Below are 24,077 nucleotides of genomic sequence, written 5' to 3' on the forward strand. Positions count from 1 at the left end.
TCATCAACAGAAGTTCAATGAATTCTGTTTGCTGACTTCATTATCCTAGCAGTAATATAACGTCTGAAAGACATCCATTTAAAAATGGATTGCATGTCCTATATTTTCCCCTTCCCGTGAAAAGGCCCCTGAATCTACTTGATAGCACTGATATAATTGAAACTATGAACTAGCTGGGATCCAGATTTTTACAAAGTAGGCTGGAGCCATTTTGAAGGCTGGTTCTCATGTAAATACAATTGAGACCTGTTATTGCCAAGTGTTCCTCCCAAGTGTCAGCGGGTGTACGGTATAGGACCCTATTGTGCGGGTTAAAAAGGGGCCACTTACTGAACCAGGCAGGGACTTCAGTCACCCAGCAATAAACTTCAGTAAAAATGAGCAGCAGGTGAATCATCTGTGATTATGTGGTGGTAAGTCAACCAACTTAACTTTTGAAGCCATTACTGTCCCATCATAATTGATTTAATAAAATATTCTCTCATCACTCTCTGTTTTAATGCATTGCAATAACGCTGATATTTAATCCAGATTCTGTTTGATTAGTTATGATCATATTGCATGACAGAGCAGTTAATTATGAGCAAGAAATTATAGGTTAAATGACAGATACAACTAATGTGGATCTTATGTATTGCTTCAGTGCTCTGTTTAGCATACAGGTAATCAATTTCAGTCACAGAGTCCTTCAAACATCCATCTCCTTTCAGCTCCTCTTCTCTATGATTGCAAAGCAGAACCAACCTGGGTTCCTTGGGCTTGGCCTTCATCAGAAATGGCACTCATCTGCTGAACTTCACCAACTCTGCTTACGATGCTCTGGATGGTGTATATAGATCCACCAGTGTTATCTTCAATACAAACAGATGAAGCAACCGTATCTTTTCTCATTTGCAGCTACTGTCTTCTCCAATCTACCTGCACTGCGCCACTAGACACAACATCCACTGAGCATTGATTACTCTGTCTTGTTTAATGTAGTTTCAGCCAACTTGTTTGATTTCCAATCTCAGTTTCAATTTTAGTTTCTTTAGCAATTAAGAGAATCAATTTACTTTGTAAATTGTAAATACTTTCCCTTTTCAGTTTCTGTTTTCAATTAGGGTCTACCTTAAAAAATACATAATTTGCCTACAGATTCCATCACACTTTGAAAGACATAATTGAATCTGTCACATCCCATGAAAGAATAATGAAAGGCAAAGCCATGGTGGCACAGTAGTTAGCACTGCTACCTCACAGTGCCAGAAACCTGGGTTTGATTCCTGGCTCGGGTCACTGTCTGTGTGGAGTCTGCATGTTCTCCCTGTGTCTCCATAGGTTTCCTCTGGGTGCGCTGGTTTCCTCCCACTTTCTAAAAGATATGCTGGTTAGGGATATTGGCCTTACTAAATTCGCCCTCCGTGTATCTGAATAGGTGCCAGAATGTGGCAACGAGGGGATTTTCACAATAACTTAATTGCAGTGTTAATGTAAGCCTACTTGTGACACTAATAAATAAATTTTACTCAATCTAGCCTTCACTTCTAAGGATTTCTGCATATACATCCTCTCATCTTTCTTCTCAACATACACTTTAGAATTATACTCGTTATTTTACCCCTCCTTGTTCTTCCTGCCAAAATGTATCACATTACATTTTTCTGCTTTCAATTTCAATTATCCATTTCATTCATCTGCCTATGTCTGCTTGAAGTCTATCACTTTCCTCCTGACAGTTCACTCTTCACTATACAAGATATATATCAACAGCAAACTTTGAAATTGTGTCTTGTAAACCTCTGTTACATCATCAATCTGTAGCAAGTGAAGACGTGGTCTTCATATTCCTTCCTGAGGATCCTCAATATATACCTTCCTCCAATCTGAAAAGCAGCCCACCACTACTGTTTCCTCAGTCAGCCTGGTATCAATGCTGCCACTGTCCCTTTGATTTCATGAGGTTTAACTTTCTGCCAAGTCCTATGTATAGAACCATAGAACATTACAGCACAGAAACAGGCCTTTTGGCCCTTCTTGGCTGTACCGAACCATTTTTCTGCCTAATCCCACTGACCTGCACCTGGACCATATCCCTTCACACCCCTCTCATCCATGTACCTATCCAAGATTTTCTTAAATGTTAAAAGTGAGCCCACATTTACTACTTCATCTGGCAGCTCATTCCACACTCCCACCACTCCTTGTGTGAAGAAGTCCCCCTAATATTCCCTTTAAACTTTTCCCCCTTCGCCCTTAACCCATGTCCTCTAGTTTTTTTCTCCCCTAGCCTCAGTGGAAAAGGCCTGCTTGTATTCACTTTATCTATGCCCATCATAATTTTATACACCTCTATCAAATCTCCCCTCATTCTTCTACGCTCCAGGGAATAAAGTCCTAACCTATTCAACCTTTCTCTGTAACTCAGTTTCTCAAATCCTAGCAACATCCTTGTAAACATTCTCTGTACCCTTTCAACCTTATTAATGTCCTTCCTATAATTAGGTGACCAAAACTTCACACAATACTCTAAATTCAACCTCACCAATGTCTTATACAACCTTACCATAACATTCCAACTCATTTACTCAATACTTTGATTTATAAAGGCCAATGAAATTTAGTGGCAATGAAATTGTACAATTTTAAAGTTCTTTGAGTGGGATAGCTTGATCTTGGGTTTGGACATAGCTCGGCACAACATTGAGGGTTAACGGGCCTGTACTGTGCTGTAATATTCTATGTTCTATGGGCTTGATTGGGCAGTATTTTTCAGAAGAAAGCATTGATTTTACAAATGAATAACATGGTGATGCAGAGTATTGTTTTACAGAGTAGTAGTAGCAGCTAAACCACTAAACCACCAGAAGAGGTGAGGAACAGAGGAAATGCCTTGGAAAGGGAAAGACAGAAATCTCCCGGCAGCCCAGTAAAAAAATAGTAGAAGCCTGCAAGCATTTACCATCTTCATCCATCTCTTTACCAAGGGAATAGAGCTGAAAGACCTATAATAGAAAAAGACTGGGAAGCAATTTCATTCCCTTTTTTTCACAAAATAAAAGACGTTTTGATAGTTTACTTTTGTATTCCTGCCATCAAGATACAATCATCCTCCAGTCCAGAAATTATGGTATTTCAGACAATTGATACGAGCTTTAATGAAGTGAACAAAAGTTATTTCTGTGGGCTTTAGCTTAAAGTATACATAATGATGTTATTTTCAAGGTGGGAGAATAACGGTTCATTTATGTTACTGTAGGATTACACTGCAAAATACAATCCATAAATCTGATATTCAATTTTTCTGATTAATTCAAACAATATTCTTCAGGCTATATATCTCGCCTCTTTTGTACTGTTTGTAGAATATTATGCCAGAAGATCCAAATGGAAAAGTAAATGAATCAATGTATGAAATTGGAGCAGGAGGAGGCCACTCGACCTTTCAAGCCACCCCCATTCCATAAAATCGTGGCTGACCTGATTCTAATTTTAATTCAACATTCCCACCTACTTCCAATAACCTTTCAACCCCTCGCTAATCAAGAATCTATCTAGCTCAGCCTTAAAAATATTGAAAGATTCTGCTTCCACTGCCTTTTGGAGAAAGAGTTCCAAAGGCTCATGACACCCTCAGAGAAAACATTTTGTCACACTTACCCACATTATTTGCCAGTTGCCAGATCTTTGGCACTTACTCAACCTATCTAAACCCTATTCTAACCTCCTGATATCTTCTTTACAACTTACTTTGCTTCCTATCTTTGTGTCATCAGCAAATTTAGCAACAATCCCTTCAGTCCCTTCATCCAAATCATTTATATAAATTGTAAAATGTTGAGACCCTATCACTGATCCCTGAGGCACACCACTCATTAAATCCTGTTAACCAGAAAATGACCCATCTGTGCCAATTCTATTTTCTACCAGTCAGCCAATCTTCCAGTCATGCCAATGTTTTACCCTCTACACCATGAGCTTTTATTTTCTGCAATAACCTTTGATGTGGTGCTTTATCAAATTCCTTCTGGAAATTTAATTAACTTTCATCAGATTGATGAAACTAAACATTTGAAATGTAAAACATGTGGAGGAATTGTTACCTTTAGCAATGAAAAGTATGTAGAATCATAGAATCCCTCCAGTGCAGAAGGAGGCCATTCGGCCCATTGAATCTGTATCGATCACAATCTTACACAAGTCCTATTCCCGTAACCTGACATATTTACCCAGTTAATCCTCTGACACTATGGTTAATCTAACATGGTCGATCAATCTAACCCACACATCTTTGGGCTGTGGGAGGAAACCAGAGCACCTGGAAGAAGCCCATGCACACATGGGGAGAATATGCAAACAGTGACCCTAGTCTGGAATTGAAACCAAGTCTCTGCTCAGTGTAACCACCATGCTACCATGCCGCCAAGGAGAGCATTGTTTCTGAGATCCAGAGTTAGCGATTAGCAATTTTCTGAATACATTTTATAAAATACTCAGGCCAACTTATACCAACTTGATTCTTTGTCAGACAGTTTGAGGCACCATCTCCTCTAGGCACCTCATATGTTTATTTTGCTTAAGAACACTGTAACTGATTGGTGAAAATGGAAATGGTCTTACGAATGGAGCTGTACGTTTTGATTTTATTTTGAAAGTTTTTGTGAGTAATACCACCATTTTCATTAAGAGCTATTTTCTCATTCTTTTCATTTGTTTGCAAGAATATGAGCAATGATATAAAAAGGATTGAGTGAAGCATTTCAATTGAAGAGGATACTACACTTCAAAGAGAGCCATCCTGAGGTAACTTGCCTTTGCCCTCATTACTGGTGTTAATTATAAATCTCCACTTTGATTCTAAGCTCCCTCTGCAGAGAAAATTGCTGAATGCTAAAGCAATGCTTTCATACATCAACTGTTCAATCCAGTTTCATGTGGTCAATTTATTCCTCTACCCTTTGAAGTTTGTCATAATTAAACATAAAACTTGTCTTTTAACTCTTCCTTCTTCTGTTCTAACTTGCTTTCAAATTTATTCATATTATATTCACTGAATGAAGAACCAGCATTTTGAGCCAGTAGAACATAAGAACATAAGAACGTAAGAACATAAGAAATAGGAGCAGGAGTAGGCCATCTAGCCCTTCGAGCCTGCCCCGCCATTCAATAAGATCATGGCTGATCTGTTGTGGCTCAGTTCCACATTCCCGCCCTCTCCCCATAACCCTTAATCCCCTCTCTTATCAAAAACTCATCAACCCGTGTCTTAAAAATATTTAGCGAGGTAGCCTCCACCACTTCAACGGGCAGAGAATTCCAGAGATTCACCATCCTTTGAGTGAAGAAACAGGGATATATTGCTAAACCAGGGTGTTGTGTAGTTTGGAAGTAATGTTGCTCCCACTGGCCCCACCTTTCTTGGTGTTGGAAATTTGGGAGATGCCAATAGCATCTGCTATTGCTGCTGATGCATCTCACAACTAGTGCAAACTGTGAACGCAACAGATGAGTGTTGGTGGCAGTATAAACTTAGGTTAGTGAATGAACCTCCAATTAAGTAGACAGCTTTGTCCTGGTTGGTGGCAGGTTTCTTGGCAAGTGGAGAATATTTAAGACTCAGTTCTAGCAAGGGGAGATGCTTCAGAACCTTTCGTAAAACTTTCAATAGTTAGTGACACGCAGTGAAATCACAAATATTGAACTATTAAATAGGAAAGTATCTCTAGGATCAATCTGGAGCACTCTGGGAAATGAGCTAAACTGTAGAACACCGGGAAATTTCTATCAAACAGATGAAATTGCCTGAAAGGGGAAAAAATGTTGCCAAATAAAAAGCAGGGAAGGAGTTCACAAAAGATGATGAGGAAAGAATTTCTTAGAGCAAGGTTTGGTGCCTGGAGAACAGCCATCACTGATGTAGAAGAGAAAGCCAGGGAAGTAAATCTGACAGATGTTGGAAGGGCAGGAGACGGCACACAAACATTCAATCCCTCCACCACTGACGCTCAACAGCAGCAGTGTGTACTATCTACCTGATACACTGAAGCAATTCACCAAAGATCATTAGACAGCATCTTCCAAACTCACCAACACTTCCATCTAGAAGGACAAGGGCAGCAGATAAATGGGAACACCACCACCTGCAAGTTCTCCTCCAAGCCATTCACCATCCTGACTTGGAAATATATCATTGTTCCTCCACAGTGGCTGGGTCAAAATCCTGGAAATACCTCCCTTACGGCATTGTGGGTCAACCCACAGAACATGGATTGCAGCAATTCAAGAAAGCGGCTCACCACCACCTTCTCAAAGGCAAACTAGGGATGGACAATAAATGCTGGTCAGCCAGCGACATCCAAGTCCCACAAATGAATTTTAAAAAAAGGCTGAAGGAGATCATAGAATAAAGTTTCGTCATCACAAAAGGACATTTAACTATTGCGTTGAGGGGCATAACAGGTAACATTCACAGATGTGGCTTAATAGTATCAGAGCAAATAGGCATGGACAAAATGTTGCTTTTTTACTGTTTCTAACATCCCAAAAATTTGAGGGATTTGATTTATTATTGTCAAATGTATTAGAATACATTGAAATTAGGATTCTTCCTGCTGGGAGGCATTAATGGCTACCATTTCGCATGATCCACACTGGGCACTACAGCTTCCATGCCTTTCTCAGGCTAAGTTTTTTAGTGTCATTAGCTCCACATTAGATATCAGCGTGGAGCTGATCATCATGTGGAAATTTGAATTTCATATGATTAGTGGGCCTGGGACGGTATTCTTCGAACCCACTTGCGTCTCCTCCACCCCCACCCCGCTGGGCATGTTTCCCTCCAGTGATGTTTATGACTACTCCACACAAATGGGGAGCGGGTGCCTGACCCCGCTGAAGGCGACAGTGGCCATTGCGGCCCATCTGGGAGGTTGGGGGTAAGGGGAAACATGGCAACCACCTCTTTTCAGTTCCAAAGCCAATGAGGGCACATCTGTCAATAGATGGCCTCCTCTGTCAGTCCTCTAAGCTCCTTTGTGGCAGTGTGGAAAAACTCTGCAAATATCCATGCCATCTTTAATGCAAGAGGCTGTCAAGTACATTGCTGGTTTTGACACCATGGGGACTGAAACTGTACCAGAGGCTATAAGTTCACCCTCTGCAGCTGTGGCTTCAAAAAGTGCTGTCTTCATTCTAAAATTGAAAATTCCTGCATACAGCGGCTGTGGCCAGGGTTCAAGTGCATTCGAGGCTGCTGCTGTGCAGAACCTGACCTTGAATAAGAATTTGTACCATTGAGTAAAACACGCTTTGTGGTAAAAGACCGGAACTGCTTACATCTGTGAGTTGCAGTAATAGAGATTTATATTCACAAGCATGCTTCTACTGAGTGCCTTCCTGATACAAAGGCAGCATAACATACTTATAACTTGCAATGACTTTAATCAGGCAATTGAGGTTGGCCTGTTAGAATATGAATTCCCTGATTAAGGGCTAAATTGATAGGCCAATCGGAGAGCCTCTTGCTTTGCACTTAGCTAGGTGTGTCAGTTCCTCTGGGACTCCGAGTGTATCTCCTATTTGAAAGCACTCTGTGTGCAGTTGTCAGACTTGTGAATAAAGGGATTTTAGTGAAGGGACTTCTGTCTAATCTTAACTATTGCTTATCATTCTTACGCTATAAAATCCCAAATAAGCAGAATTGTACCTGCTGCAGCTGTTCATTTTATCCAACTGAAGACTTAAGTTTATGTTTTTTATTACACTTTATGCTTCTCCATCCTGTGAAGGTTAAATTTGTAAGCCTACTTGTGACACTAATAAATAAGCTTTAAGCAGACTATATGCCACTGTACGCCAAACAATCTCACTGAAGTTTTGTCTTTATCATAAGGCCTTCCAATCTCCATCTTTGAAAATCTTTCCTTGGAATTCTCTCCAAAGGTCACTCCCACTCTGACAGCTTAGCCCAGCTCACAGTGTTTCAATCTTGACTTCCAAGGTTCATTCCCCCAGGATTCCAGAGAACACTAGCTCATAAGCACACTTTCAGATGTATGGCCGAGCCAAGCAAAATACCACTGCTCCAAAGGGGTACCTTTGCCCCAACTGCCCTCTTTATGGAAACATTACAGTGCAAAAGGAGGCCATTCGTCCCATCTAGTCTGCACCGACACAATCCCACTCAGGCCCTATCCCCATAACCCCATGCATTTATCCTAGCTAGTCCCCTGACAATCCATGGCCAATCCATCTAACCTACATATTTTGGGAGTGTGGGAGGAACCCAGAGTACCTGGAACAAACTCCACATGGACAGTGACTCAAGCTGGGAATCAAACCTGGGTCCCTGGCGCTGTGAGGCAGTACTGCTAATCACTGTGCCACCGTGCCATACTAACGACTGTGCCACTGTGCCATCCTTCATTAAAGGCCACAAAGTAATTTAACTGGGACCTCTGCTTGTCCCAGTCCCTATGACACTTGTTGGCTCACTAAAATGAACATCACATCTGGCGGCATATGTTCAGAGAAACAGAGATCAATGATGATTCATCAGAAGTAATGCAGATTGTAGACCTCTCTGTTCCTCTCTCCACTGATTGGGCCTGCCCTGCTGAGTACTTCCAGCATTTTCTATTTAGAGCTCAGATTCAAGCATTTGCAGTGCTTTGCTCTGTCATTATATCTTCCAAGCTAGGTGTTTGTAAGGTTGGTTAGTTTCAATTTCAAATGAGAAATGTCATGAAATTTATCGATCTTAGTGTTTCTGGGTGTTAAATTAGCCCTGTGGAGATTGTAACATTTAAGATACAGGATGTTCCATTGCTTGTCACATTGATTCCCATCTAATAACATGGGTGGAATCCTCTGGGAGTGTTTTGATGGGTCACCAAATCAGTTCAAGGTTCAGTGAACAGATCATCTTGAGGCAGTCAGTTTCCAATATGTGACACAGAGACAGAGACAGGCAGCGGTCCAACTAAGCAGAGTTGTAAAGATAAAGAAGAAGCAGCTGTCAGTGTGGTAACTTTTGTGGTGTTTCTACTGACTCTGAGATGAAAAAAGTTTATTTATTAGTCACAAGCAGGCTTACATTCACACTGCAATGAAGTTACTGTGAAAATCCCCTAGTTGCCACATTCCAGCACCTGTTCGGGTACACCGAGGGAGAATTTAGTTCAGCCAATCCACTTAGCCTGAACATCTTTGGACTGTGGGAGGAAACTGGAGCACCCAGAGGAAACCCACGCAGACACAGGGAGAATGTGCAAACTCCACACAGACAGTGGCTGAAGTAGGAATCAAACCCAGGCCCATGGCACTGTGAGGCAGCAACACTAACCATTGTGCCACCATGCCAACTTATGTGAAGTCAATAGAAACAAACACATCTCTAAACTGGTTAGCACTGTTGCCTCACAGTGCCAGGGACTCGGGTTTGATTCCCAGCTTGAGTTACTCTCTGTGTGGCGAGTCTGCACTTCCTCCCCGTGTCTGGTTGTGTTTCCTTTGAGTACTTTGGTTTCCTCCCATAGTCCGATAGATGTGCTGGTTAGATGCATTGGCTGTGCTAAATTCTTGCTTAGTGTACCTAGACAGGTGCCAGAGTATGGCAACTAGGGAATTTTCACAGTCGCTTCATTGCACTGTTAATGTAAGCCTACATATGACACTAATAAATAAGCTTAAATAAAACAAAGTCCCTTCAACCTCAGGCAGAGGGAGCTAGACTTCTGGACACGCAATTTGCATCTGCAAGCTCCAATCGGCACACCCATCCAAAGAAAGGAAGTCAGTATATGGAGATACCTTCCTCACGATAGTGTAAAATTCAAATTTTTGAAACTAAATTGTAATTTCAAGGATATTGTAAGAGTCCAAGTGAGAACAAAGAACAAAGAAAATTACAGCACAGGCCCTTCGGCCCTCCAACCCTGCACCGACTATGCTGCCCGACTTAACCAAAACCCCCTACCCTTCCAGGGAACATATTCCTCTATTCCCATCCTATTCATGTATTTGTCAAGACGCTCCTTAAAACTCACTAATGTATCTGCTACCACTACCTCCCCCGACAATGAGAAACCCTCAGAAATGATCCCCCCACCAGACGGGAGAGGGGTTGGATTCATGGAGTGTTTGATACAGGAGATTAGATGAGACAATTTGTGCTTTAACTTAACACATCAATTTAATATTATGAAAAAACACACAGCTTGGTAGTTATACAAAAAGTGTAGATCGTAATGCTTACATAATATCCCAGAAAGATAGCTAATTATAATTTTGATGAGAATCCCAAATGTAAACTTTTATTCAGAACAAAAACCAGATTTTAAAAATCAACATGGATATCCATCAAACCCCAAAGTAATATTACCTTGATTCCTGAGAGTATGAGACACGTTGCAGGTGATTTAATGAGAAAAATTCTAAGTGTCCAGCTAGCGTGAAAAATAGAAGGTTTCAGCTCCACTTTTTGGGAGTTTTTATTCCCAATCTAATGCACATAGTGCATGAAAAAATGGGCTAGAATGTTTCCAGCCATGAGAGGCAGTGGGCAGGGCTTACCTCACTATCCAGCTTGATCAAGCAGCAGAGGGAGCTGTTGCACATGTGCAGACCTCTATGGCTGCTCATGTGGAATTGCAACATCAGAGGGAGAGTGAGAAGTCTTTAGGCCTCTGCTATTACAGCTGTCCTCAACTTCCTCCCCCTACTGTCACGGGGCTACAGCCAATACGAAATCTGCACTGCCCAATAATATTGTGCCTGCTGCCCAGATTGATAGTGCCCCCTCTTACCGCCACTGACCATAGCTGCTAGAGACACCAAATGCTGGCAGACAGGGATTGGGGAAGCAGAGAAAGACAACAGGAGAATTATTCCAATCTAAGCAGACTGCTGATTAATTTAAAAATAATAATGAAAACAAAATGAGATTGAATGAAGGCCAACCAAAATAGATGTAAAGCAGCTGACCCTACTGCCAAAAAGATTGCTTAGCAATAGCAAAGCATTAGAATCACATCAGTTGCACTCTCCTAACAAGTGTCCTTTTATTCAGCAGAAAAGAATAAGCTCTTTCAGTGGATCATGACAGTTCGAGTTCATGTAAACTGAAATGCTCAAGACAATTATTCATTTTGGGTTAGCAAACTAGCAAGGTAAAAGCCGTAGAAAGGGTGCAGAGGAGATTTACAAGGATGTTGCCTTGATTAGGTGGCATGCCTTATGAGGATAGGTTGAGAGAGCTTGGTCTTTTTTCTTTAGAGAGATGAAGGATGAGAGGTGACCTGATAGAGGTGTATAAGATGTTGAAAGGTATAGATCAAGTGGATTCTCAGAGGCTTTTTCCCAGGGCTGAAATGGCTGCCACAAGCGGACACAGGTTTAGGGTGCTGGGGAGTAGGTACAGAGGAGATGTCAGGGGTAAGTTTTTCACTCAGAGGGTGGTGGGTGCGTGGAATCGGCTGCCAGCAGTGGTGGTGGAGGTGGATTTGATAGGGTCTTAAGAGACTTTTAGATAAGTATATGGGACTTAGTAAGATAGAGGGTGACAGGTAAGCCTAGTAGGTAGGGACATGTTCGGCGCAACTTGTGGGCCGAAGGGCTTGTTCACGCTATAGTTTTTCTATGTTCTATGTTCTAAAATGCCAGCCCTTTGGCCTGGCAGAAGGATGGCAGTAGCACCTGGAAAATAGTAGGCAGTGAGCTATCATGGCATTGTCATTCTTGCTGTATCATTAAAACATCCATCCATTTAAGACTCCATGAACGTCTCTCCTGTCTCCCCTCATGTAATCTCCAAACTTGTCTATGAGACTCACCTCTTGCTTCCTTAACCCTATCTCCACTAATCCACTAGTCATCCAGATTCTTTTCCTGGTACCCACATCAACAGATACCACCAACTTTCGAGGTGCTATTCCTCTTCCTTTAAAATCAACTGTCAATACCTATCCCTCCAAATAACCAACCCTTAACCCCCACCATCCTTACGCCAACCTCCCTTTCCAATCCAAAGTTCTTGAGTGTGCTGTAACCTCTGAAATCTGTGGTTTCAATTAGGGCCATAACTATAAGGTTTATGGTGAGAGTTATAGGAGGGATGTCCGAGGTAGGTTCTTCACTCAGAGAGTGGTTGGGGTGTGGAATAAGAACATAAGAACATAAGAAATAGGAGCAGGAGTAGGCCATCTGGCCCTTCGAGCCTGCCCCGCCATTCAATAAGATCATGGCTGATCTGTTGTGGCTCAGTTCCACATTCCCGCCCTCTCCCCATAACCCTTAATCCCCTCTCTTATCAAAAACTCATCAACCCGGAGTTCAGATCTCAGTTTGTTCATCCGGTAACATAGCTACTCTGCTACTGGACCCATGCGGGATGAGGTGTGCCTGCTTACAAGAAACTGATGGCCTGAGGTTCCCAAAGCTGTCCACCTCTGTGGCCATGCTCCCCTCATGCCTGAGTCTGGTGCAGATTAGTAACAGGACTTTTACTGGTCAATAACTTCATTATCAACACAGCATCTGATTCCTTGTCTGCTAGAAGATGATCGAGACAGAACCAGCTCTTACATTGCCATTTGTTAATACATCCCTCCCACTTACTTACTTATGGACTGCCTGTTGTGATAGTGGAGTCGGAAACTTTAGGAACTTTCAAGCGGTTATTGGATAGGTACATGGAGCACATCAGAATTTTAGGGAGTGGGATAGCTTGAGCTTGATTTTGGCACAAAATCAAGGGCCGAAGGGCCTGTACTGTGCTGTAATGTTCTATGTATTATGTTCTAATCTGTACCCATGTATCCCAGAGCTCCATGTTTGAATCCCTCAAATGAGGCTTCAGCAAATGACACCGAACAGAAACAGCTCTTAGCAAAGTCACAAATAATATCCTATGTGACTGTAACAAAGGAAAATATATCCCTCCTTGTCCTTTTCAATCTGTCTGTAACCTTTAACTTGATTGACCACACCATCCTTCTTCAATGCCTCTCTGCTGATATCTTCTGTGTGAAGTTATCTTACCTGGTTCCACCACTATAACCACAGCCAGAATGTTGACCCAGTTCTCCTGATCACAATAATGGTGGACACTGGAGACATTTGCTGCGATTGTGGGTTACAATGAAATTGGAAGTTCCAGGGAGCTGATTTACACTCAAACGCAGATTTCTGTTCTTCACCACTTCAGTTAGGTGAGCTGAGTGCCCCTGGTTGATTTGAAGAAGGATGCAGCAGGACTATGGGAAGGTCAAACAATTTCATGAGCTTCAGAGATTTGGAGACCAGTCGGACAGATTTGGATGAAGACTGAACCTGAGTTGGCTGTGAATGTCCATTGCAAAAAAAAATGCTCCATTAATTGAAGCTTTTCCATGAATGTTAATGAAGATTTGATGCAGTGGAATAAAGAACACCTGTTTTGTAGCCTTCATGCAGTCTATACGCTTAAATTGCATGTCACAATGTGCAGGAGATGTGGGATTGTGAGGATTGTGTGGGGGAGGAGGGTGGGGGAGAAACTAATAAAAACATGTTTAAAATCAGTGAAATTCAGTGAAGCAAGATAGACCTCAATTCATGATAAAGGAGGTGTGACTTTGCTGCAATTGCACTTCACTGTAAAGCCGCTTGACTCACCTAATCACTCAATTCAACTTGGAAGCAGGACAGGAAATTCTTAATAACTTCCAGTGTCATAGATACAGGCTGCACAGTCTGTGATGCATGCTCCCAAACCATTGCTGACTGGATTACCTGGGCCATGATCTTGCAATGTCTTCTCTTCCTGCTCCTATACTGTTACTTCTGGTTCTCCCCAAGGATCCATCCTTGGCTCCTTTTTATTTCTCATTTATGTGCTGTTCCTCAGTGACATCATCCTTACTTTTTACATGCTAACAATAGCCAGCTCCACCTCACCAGTTCTCTTGCCTCAGCCACCATCACTACTTTATCAGACAGCTTATCTGATATCCAGTACTGTGCAAGCAGATATTTCTTCCTTTTAAATAGTGAGAAATCTGAAGCCACTGAATTTGGTCCTTGGTCCACTCTGTTCCCTGGCCATTGAGTCCAACCCTCTGCCTTGTAAACCAATGTCATGAGAAGGTAAGAACATGAGGAATAGTTGCTTGGTACAATAGAACTTAAATATTGCTGTACCGAGCGATATGTTCCAAAGCTTTTTGTCTTGCATTTAGCAGAACAAATACAAGAATGTCAAATTTCAATCAATCACAATAGTTTACGCAATGGGAGAAAATGGTGCTGATTAGGTGGTAAATTAACTTTGATTGGCTGAAATGTTGTCATAGCGAAAGCAACAGGATACTTTGGACGCTCAGACTCCTGGGTAATTCAAAAGAGGCACACAGCTTGACTGTATTCCTTTTGCTTGAAGAGAATGTTTTCCTACATGTGAATCCATGTCACTTCTACCAAGTGTAAATGAGTCACATTACAAGCTCGACTGATTATCTTACATTGGTTGTTAGTGTAGCTGTTAGCACAGTCAGTATTGTTTAGCAAATGCTTCCCAATTGTGGAATCACATCAAACAATAGACATTTTGTGCAGAGTTTTCCATTTTGAGGCTAAGTATGGAGGAGGGTGGCTCTGTTAATGCCTTTCCCGTTAGCCAGAATGGCACGAGATTACGTGCTTTAAACCTCATTAATTATGCACAGACAAGTTCCCCTCCAAATTAACTGGTAGGTTGGCCATTGATGGATCTGAAGGCCCCAATACCATATTTAAGGACCAGCCCAGCATGCTCCAATCACTCTTTCTCACCCACCTGTCTTTAACAGATCATACAGGATGTCAGCATCCCAGAGGAAAAATATTAGCACGCACAAGAAGAAGTCTATTCCACAATTCAACTACCCACCCCCAGCCTATCATATGCAAGGCACCCATGCCCCATTTGGACCTTAATCTACCACATCTGAAGCCTTTGTGCATCCCCTTCCAATAAACAACACATCTCTTTGACCTCTTGTTTGTATAGAGTGTGGAGACTTGGGGAGGGGTGGAGAGAGAGGGGTGAAATATTTTGTCTCTGACACTGGATCCACAGATTGTGGGGTGGAGGCTAGTTTAGACCATGAGAGCTTGGGAGTGGGTGGGTTGGGAAATAAAGACCCTGAGACTAAATTGAATGAAAACTGATGGAGATTGGGTAGTGTTCTCAAGCTTTTAGTGTGCAGCAGAATAATCTTAAATGAAAAAAAATCAGATATTTTGTAAGTAATTAATTTCTAAATGCAGGTCACTAAGCATGGAGGGATATCATTGAACATGTGGGAATAACTTTGAGCACAGAGGATAGTTTTGAACACATAGGGATAGCTTTGAGCACACAGGGATAGCTTTGAACATACAGGGATAGCTTTGAGCACACAGGGATAGCTTTGAGCACACAGGATAGCTTTGAGCACATTGGGATAGCTTTGAACACATGGAGATAGCTTTCAGCACACTGGGATAGCTTTGAGAATATGGAAATAGCTTTGAGCACATGGAGATAGCTTTGAGCACACTGGGATTGCTTTGAGCACACTGGGATAGCTTTGAGCACATTGGGATAGCTTTGAACACATGGAGATAGCTTTCAGCACACTGGGATAGCTTTGAGAATATGGAAATAGCTTTGAGCACATGGAGATAGCTTTGAGCACACTGGGATTGCTTTGAGCACACTGGGATAGCTTTGAGAACATGGAAATAGCTTTGAGCACATGGAGATAGCTTTGAGCACACTGGGATAGCTTTGAGCACACTGGGGTATCTTTGAACATGCTATTTGATAGCAAATCAATCCCAAAAAGAACTATTCATGTCAAACTGTAATTAAGAGAGTTGCGTACAGACAAAAGCGAAAGTGCTGTCAAAATATTTGCGTAGGAAACTTCAGAACATCTCAAAGCACCTTGCAACCAAATAAGTACTTTAGAAATGTAATCATACCAAAGTTTAGGCAATGCAACAAGTAGAAAGGGAAGTAGAAGGGGAAATTCTAGGGCTTGTGACAGAGGTGATTTATGTGGCTGAAGTCCAGACTCACAGGAATGGAAAGTTTCAAGTGTTGCATGGCTGGAGAAGGTTACAGAGAACATAGAACATAGAACATAGAACATTACAGCGCAGAACAGGCCCTTCAGCCCACGATGTTGCGCCAATTAAAAAGCAATGACCCTCTAATCTAAACCAATCCCTTTCCATCCATAAACCTATCCACGGATCTCTTAAACGCCCCCAAACTAGGCGCATTTACAACTGCAGCAGGCAGGGCATTCCAATCCCTCACCACTCTCTGGGTAAAGAACCTACCTCTGACATCCGTCCTATAACTACCACCCCTTAATTTAAAGCTATGCCCCGTCGTGCTAGCTTTCTCCATCCGAGGAAAAAGGCTATCACTGACCACCCTATCTAAACCTCTAATCATCTTATATGTTTCAATAAGGTCCCCTCTTAGCCGCCTTCTTTCTAATGAAAACAACCTCAAATCCCTCAGTCTCTCCTCATAGGACCTCCCCTCCATACCAGGCAACATCCTGGTAAACCTCCTCTGCACCCTCTCCAAAGCCTCCACATCCTTCCTATAATGTGGGGACCAGAACTGCACACAATACTCCAAGTGCGGACGCACCAGAGTTTTGTACAGTTGCAACATGACGCTGCGGCTCCTAAATTCAATCCCCCTACCAATAAACACCAAGACACCGTATGCCTTCCTAACAACCTTATCTACTTGATTCCCAACTTTCAGGGATCTATGTACACATACACCTAGATCCCTCTGTTCATCAACACTATTCAGAGTCCTACCATTAGCCCTATACTCTACACATCTGTTATTTCTGCCAAAGTGAATTACCTCACACTTTTCCACATTAAACTCCATCCGCCACCTCTCGGCCCAACTCTGCAACTTGTCCAAGTCTCTCTGTAAATTATGACACCCTTCCTCACTATCTACCACACCTCCGACTTTGGTGTCATCAGCAAATTTACTAATCCACCCAACTATACCCTCATCCAGATCACTTATAAAAATTACAAACTGCAGTGGCCCCAAAACAGATCCCTGAGGCACACCACTTGTAACTGAACTCCATGACGAATACTTACCATCAACCACCACCCTCTGTCTCCTATCTGCTAGCCAATTCCTGATCCAATTACCTATATCACCCTCAATCCCATACATCTGCATTTTCTGCAGAAGCCTTCCATGGTGAACCTTATCAAACGCCTTACTAAAGTCCATATATACAACATCAACTGCCTTACCCCCATCCACCTCTTTGGTCACTTTCTCAAAAAACTCAATAAGGTTGAGGAGGATGAATCCATAAAAAAAATCTGTGTCATTGTTAACAATGATTCAGCCTGCCAAATGCGCAGCATCTAAAAGAATGGAAATCCAATCTTCCACTCGAATAACACCTTTCAAAATCACTTAGAAACCTCTGAAAGCTTTTTCCAATTGAATTTCAAGTGCAGTAATAGTTGTCTTGCAAATAAAAACAGCAATTCTTTTACCCACAGCAATTCCACAAAGAGTAAAAAGAAAAGTAGAAGATAATGGAATACAATGTTGTTAGTTTGGATTGAAACAGGAATGTGAAAAAAAACAAAGAGTTTCCTATGTTTCCTTGAACAGCATTGTGCAATTTTTGACATCCATACAAAATGCAGGCACAGGAAGATGGTGGTGTGATTGAATATATTCAGAGGACAGTATCTTCAACAATGCAGCTGTACATTAATTTTGTTATTGAATGCCAGCTTTTGTGGTCAGGACCCTAAATAAGTCTTGACCCCAGAGCTTTTAACTTATAAGTTATGGGGCTTTCTACTGGCAAAAAAACTGGCTGAAACAATCAGCCATTCAAATAATAATAATGTTGCTTTATCATACCTACATACCATGAAACAGTGATTAAAAAGACTCAACAGATTATAACATTAAACCACTATAAAAATGAACGCAAGTCTAAAGGGAATGCTGTCTTATGCTATGTAAATATAGTCAGCAGGTCATAAGAAGAGCTTGCAAAATCCCAGCTCAAAGCTAATGACTAACTTAACCATCAAAGTCGCACAATGAATATGCAGCCCTCTTGATATTCTGAACAAATTTACAACATGCTGCGAGAATAATTGGCATAACAGCTAGATCATCATTGAGCAACTGAAAAGGTGGTTGAAAACTCATTTGTTCTACTTGACCCTACATATCAGCTGTGGCTCAAGTTGGCAGCCGTTTTCCCTCTGAGTCACGAGGTTCTGGATTCAAGCCCTACCCTATGGCTCAAGTACAAAAATTGTGCTTGATACTCCAGGGGAGTCCTAAGGAATGTCACATTGTTGGAAATGCCATCTTTCAGATTAGATGTTAAACCGGAGGTTCAATTTGCCTGTTTGGGTAGATATAAAAGATCGCATAGTACTGTCTTGCGGAGAAATGAGTGGCCAGAATTTTACTGTCCCACCTGCCACAGGAATTGGAGTGAATGAGGTACAGACCATGGAAAGTTCCATTGACCTCGGACAGGATTTTACGGTTTTGGATTGATTGAGGCCATAAAATCCCACCCCTAGTGAGTTCTCCCCAGTGTCCTGCCCAATACTTATCCTCAGTCAGCAATGCAGAAACAGATGATCTGATCTCTACCACAATGCTGTTTGTGAGAGTTTTCTGTATACAAATTGGCTGCTATGTTTCCGACATTACAAAAGTGAATATGTGTCATTACAGTCAGAAAATTAGAATTTGTAAGAGTAGGCTGTTCTGCTTGCTCCACTATTCAATAAGATCATGTTTGATCAGTTAGTGCCTCAACTTCACTTTCCTGCATTCTCCCCATAATCCTTGCCTCTGTTTTGATCAAAATCTGTCTATAATTCAGTCTTGAATATATTCAATGATCCAACATGCACCGCTTTCTGGGGAAGAGAATTCCAAAGAGTAATGACTCCCCAAGAACAGGAAGTTTTCCTCACCTGTGCCTTAAGTGGGACACCCTTATCTAATTCCCCCATGAGGGGAACATCCTGTCAGCGTCTACCCTGTCAAATCCCCTCAAAATCTTAGGTGTCATTAAAATCACCTCTCATTCTTCTAACTCCAAAGTGTATAGGCCAAACCTGTTCAACCTTTCCTCATAAATGATCTCTTAATTCAAGGGATCAGCCAAGTGAACCTTCTCTGAACTCCTTCAAGTGCAAGTCTATCCCTCCTTAAATAAGATGACCAAACAGTACTCAGTACTTGAGGTGCAATCGCACCAATGTCTTCTTTAGTTATAGCATACTTTATTTCTCTTGCAATAAAGGCTAATATCACAAGCGCCTTTTTAATTACATGTTTTGCATGCAGTCTAACGTTTGTGATTCATGTACCAGGATACTAGGATCCCTATGTGCTGCAGTATTCTACAATCACTTTCCATTTAAATAATATTTCACTTTTCTATTCTTCCTACCAAAGTAGGTACTCTTAGAAGTGCCTCACGGGCTACAAAGTTCTTAGAGGCAGTCAAAAAGCTGCATTGAATCATAGAATCCTACAGTGCAGTAGGAGGCTATTCGACCCATCAAGTCTGCACTGACTACAAACTCACCCAAGTCCTATCCCCATGACCCAACGTATTTACCCTAGCTGGTCCCCCTGTCACTGAGGGGCAATTTAGCATGGCCAATCCACCTAACCCACGCATCTTTGAACTATAGGAGGAAACCGGAGTACCAGGAGGAAACCCACACAGACACGGGGAGAACATGCAAACTTCCATACAGACAATGACCCAAGCTGGGAGTTGAACTCGGATCCCTGGCACTGTGAGGCATCAGTGCCCCTAAATAAATGCAACTTTGTTTTCAGTGAAAAAGCAGATAAGGAAAAGAAGTCACATTGTGAATATCAAGGGAATATGTTAGCTGAAGAGGACTGGCAGTATGGGTGATTGCCCTGATCAGTCCTTTGAACTTCAGGTAGATGCACTTTGTCCAGAGGATGTTGTAGATTGTTGCAATCTTAACATTCATCAGCCTGCATCTGAAGCTCTGCTGCAAATGCTACAAAATGATTGGGATCAGGACATTCCCATGTAGTCTCAGGAGTTATGAAGGACATTTTGCCAACTTGACCTGTTGGTAGAGTACCACATGAGAAACATCATAAGAACATGTGAACATAAGAAATAGGAGCAGGAGTAGGCCATCTAGCCCTTCGAGTCTGCTTCGCCATTCAGTAAGACCATGGCTGATCTGAAGTGGATCAGTTCCACTTTCCTGCTTTCTCCCCATAACCCTTAATTCCCTTGTCTGTCAAAAACCTATCTACCTGTGACTTAAATATATTTAGCGAGGGGTAGATAGGTTTTTGACAGACAAGGGAATTAAGGGTTATGAGGAGAAAGCAGGAAAGTGGAACATCAATTGCTTTCTTTGTTGTTAACAAAGACATCTTAACAAGCTATGGACTATTTGATTGCATGATTCAACAAGTTTGATAAGTGCACAAATGTTGAATGCTTATATAATGGCTGATATAATTTTAATAGATTAACTACTTTATGTATACATATGCCAGGGAGCATATCGTTAAATATCACAATTACAGTGAGCTAAAATAAAATTGTGCTAATTTCAATAAATAATCAAGAATCTGAGGGCAGTTGATAATGAATCCAATAAATAGAGGAAAACTAACTTAGAATCATTCCACATTCACCAAGTCGCAGGGTCATAGAAATTTACAGCATGGAAACAGGCCCTTTGGCCCAACTTGTTCATGCCACACAGTTTTTAACATTAAGCTAGTTCCAATTGCCCTGCATTTGGCCCATATCCTTCTATATGCATCTTACCCATGTAACTGTCTAAATACTTCTTAAAAGACAAAATTGTACCCGTCCCTACTACTTCCTCTGGCAGCTTGTTCCAGACACTCACCACCCTCTGTGTAAAAAAGTTGCCCCCTGGACTCTTTTGTATCTCTCCCCTCACACTTTAAACCTATGCCCTATAGTTTTAGGCTCTCCTACCTTTGGGAAAAGATGTTGACCTTATCTATGCCCCTCATTATTTTATAAACCTCTATAAGATCACCACTAAGCCTCCTATGGTCCTGGGAAAAAGTTCCAGTCTATCCAGCCTCTCCTTTTAATTCAAATCATCAAATCCCAGTAGTATCCTCATAAATCTTTTCTGCACTCCTTCTCGTTTAATATCTTTTCTATAATAGGGTGACCTAACTTCTTGAGTCTTCGGAGTAACATCTGCCTGAGTCATATGCTAGCATGTTTATGTGCACCGCTCTCCTGCTATAGCTTGTGGGGGAATTCCTGGCCAGAATTGTACACTCCTCCACTGGCAGATATTTATGCAGAGGGAAGGGGGCGAGTGTGAAATCAAAGGAACGGAATTTTTTTTTTATTATGGGATGTGGGCATTGCTGGCTGGGCCAGCATTTATTGCCCACCCCTGAGAACATTTAAAATTTAATCACTTTGTTGTGGGTCTGGAGTCACATGTAGACCAGACCAGGTAAAGATGGCAGATTTCCTTCCCTAAATTTTTATTGAATTCAAATTTCACCGCGACATGATTCGAGCACGGGTCCCCAAACGTTACCCTAGGTCTCTGAATTACAAGTCCAGCAACAATACCATTGCACCACTCATCCCTCATGCCAATGTCACAGCAATTTTATGCGAGGGAAGGCAAGGCCTCAGATGGGAAGCCTGACTTGCCCCACTTGAGGCTCTTAAGTGGCCAGTTATTGGCCATTTAATGGCCAGTTAGGGGCCATTTCCCACCCAGCCTCAGGTTTTAAGCTGGCAGGAAGATTGAACCTGTGGGGGTGGGGGAAGGCTGAAATACAAGAAAACTACATCTTGGGGAGGAAAAGGTGGGATGGGAAGGATTGTCACCATCAAAAGCACTGTTCTGAAGTCGGGACCCCCTCTACCACTTGATTTCCTCCCTGCTGGCCTCTTCTCTGAGACTCCAATCAGTCCATTCATGCAGAGCCTTCCATATCCTCCCCACTCTGGGACACCGTGAACTTAACTGAGCCTCTCAGACAAGGTAAAAGCCAATGTTGATGGGAAAAGCAGCATTCTCTGCCCGACAGTCCTAGACTTAGAGTTAAAAGCATGAAGGGGCATGTCCCATTATGTAATGCTGGTCGGGCAGCCTCTGAATCACCCAACCTGCCAGTAACTTAGTTCTTCGAAGTTCAGGGTATCATTTTAAAAAGCTGTCAAAGCACGAAGAATTCACTTGGAACTGGGTACCCACCAAGGGATGCCAAGGGGGCAGTGCTAGGGCAGTGCCAGGGCGTAACCCTCTCCATTCTGAGCACTGCACTCACCAGGAGTTCTGCTCACCAGGTGGATGCCTTGGGAGGCCAATCGTGATTGACACAATTCTGCCCTCACGCCAACGAGAGTGGGTTTTCTGACGGGAGAATGATTCAGGCGTAGGGGCCTGATAATAAAATTCTGTTGCTTTCACACAATGTTCCTGACCTGAATATCAGGAAACACATTCTGTCACTGATGGGAGGAGGGAACAGTCAAGGACTTTTGCTGGCATGAAACACAGTTTGGGAGTTCTCAGGAGATCTTCTGCTCCTGTCGCCAACATACCCAACATAAATGGGAGTGGAAAAGCCTGGTCTTGGTCTCTGACATCTTCTTGAATCTCCTCTACTTTACTGCGCATGATAGCACAATGGTAAGCACTTCTTTCTCACAGCACCAGGGACCCGGGTTTGATTCAGTCCAAAAGACATGCTGGTTAGGTGCATTGGCCATGCTAAATTGTCCCTCAGTGTACCGGAACAGATGTGGGAGTGTGGTGATTAGGGAATTTTTACAGTTACTTCATTGCAGTGTTAATGTAAGCCTACCTGTGACACTAATAATAGACTTGAACTGCAACACTGGTACTGCAGGGACTGAGCAGTTGCCAGCTTATCAGATTGGGCAACATGGTGGCACAGTGGTTTGCACTATACCACAGCACCAGGAACCAGGGTTTGATTCCCGGCTTGAGTCACCAACTGGGGAGTCTGCATGTTTTCCCCATGTCTGCGTGGATTTCTTTCAGATGCTCTGGTTTCCTCCCACTGCCCAAAGATGTGCGGGTTAGATGGATTGGCCATGCTAAATTGCCCCTTAGTGTCAGGGGAACTAGCTAGAGTAAACACATGGAAATTTGTGGTTAGGACTTGGGTGGGATTGTGGTCAGAGCAAATTCAACGGGTTGAATGGCCTCCGTCTGCACTGTAGGATTCTATGAGCCTGTTCTATGAAATTCCTAGAGAGGAACTGAAGTCTCACCTGCAGCCAAATCAATGCATGTTTGAGCATAAATTGGCTGTGGGACCATCAGGCTTGGCAGCGCTGTGAAGCAAGGCGCCACCATCCGAAAAATCCAAACCAATGCCTTCTTCTCCCCTCCATTACTTTCTCCTTCCTTCACTTCCATGTCTTCATTGTGTCTTTTTCACTTCTGTTGGCACTTTATCTTTCACTTATTTCTATTCTCCTATTTAACTCCCGTTCCTTATCTCTGCACCCTTACCCTTTTGGCCCCTTATGTCCCCGTATCTTTCAGCCTTCAAACAGTCACAAGGAGAGTATGTAGCGATACAGCTCAGACAGCTGAGCTTTCTTTTAAAAAATCCTTTTGTTGTACAAAATTCCCTTCAAATTATAGCCTGAGATCTCCTGTGAAGAAAAGGATTCGAGTGGCATGTAATCTCCATGACTGTTTGCTTCCTCTCCCATTGCTCTGGTAAAGTATGTCATACTTTCAATTCAAACAATTCTTCCTGAAATATTTGGGAGATTTCTGTCAGAGCCTCAATGCAGGGACAGAGTTGCCTTTTAAGTAATAAGCAGATGCGTGCAGAGTTTTAATACTGAGCAATATTCATGCATTTGCTGGTTCAATGACAAAATCATTAAAAAATGATAATGTATATTTGTTCTAGCCATGGATGAAACTGCTTAACTGCTGCTCTTACACTAATTATTGGTGGTTTACTATCAGAGCAT

The sequence above is a fragment of the Carcharhinus amblyrhynchos genome, chromosome 1 (genome assembly GCF_965287045.1).
Source record: "Carcharhinus amblyrhynchos chromosome 1, sCarAmb.v2.hapA, whole genome shotgun sequence".
Lineage (NCBI taxonomy): Eukaryota > Metazoa > Chordata > Chondrichthyes > Carcharhiniformes > Carcharhinidae > Carcharhinus > Carcharhinus amblyrhynchos.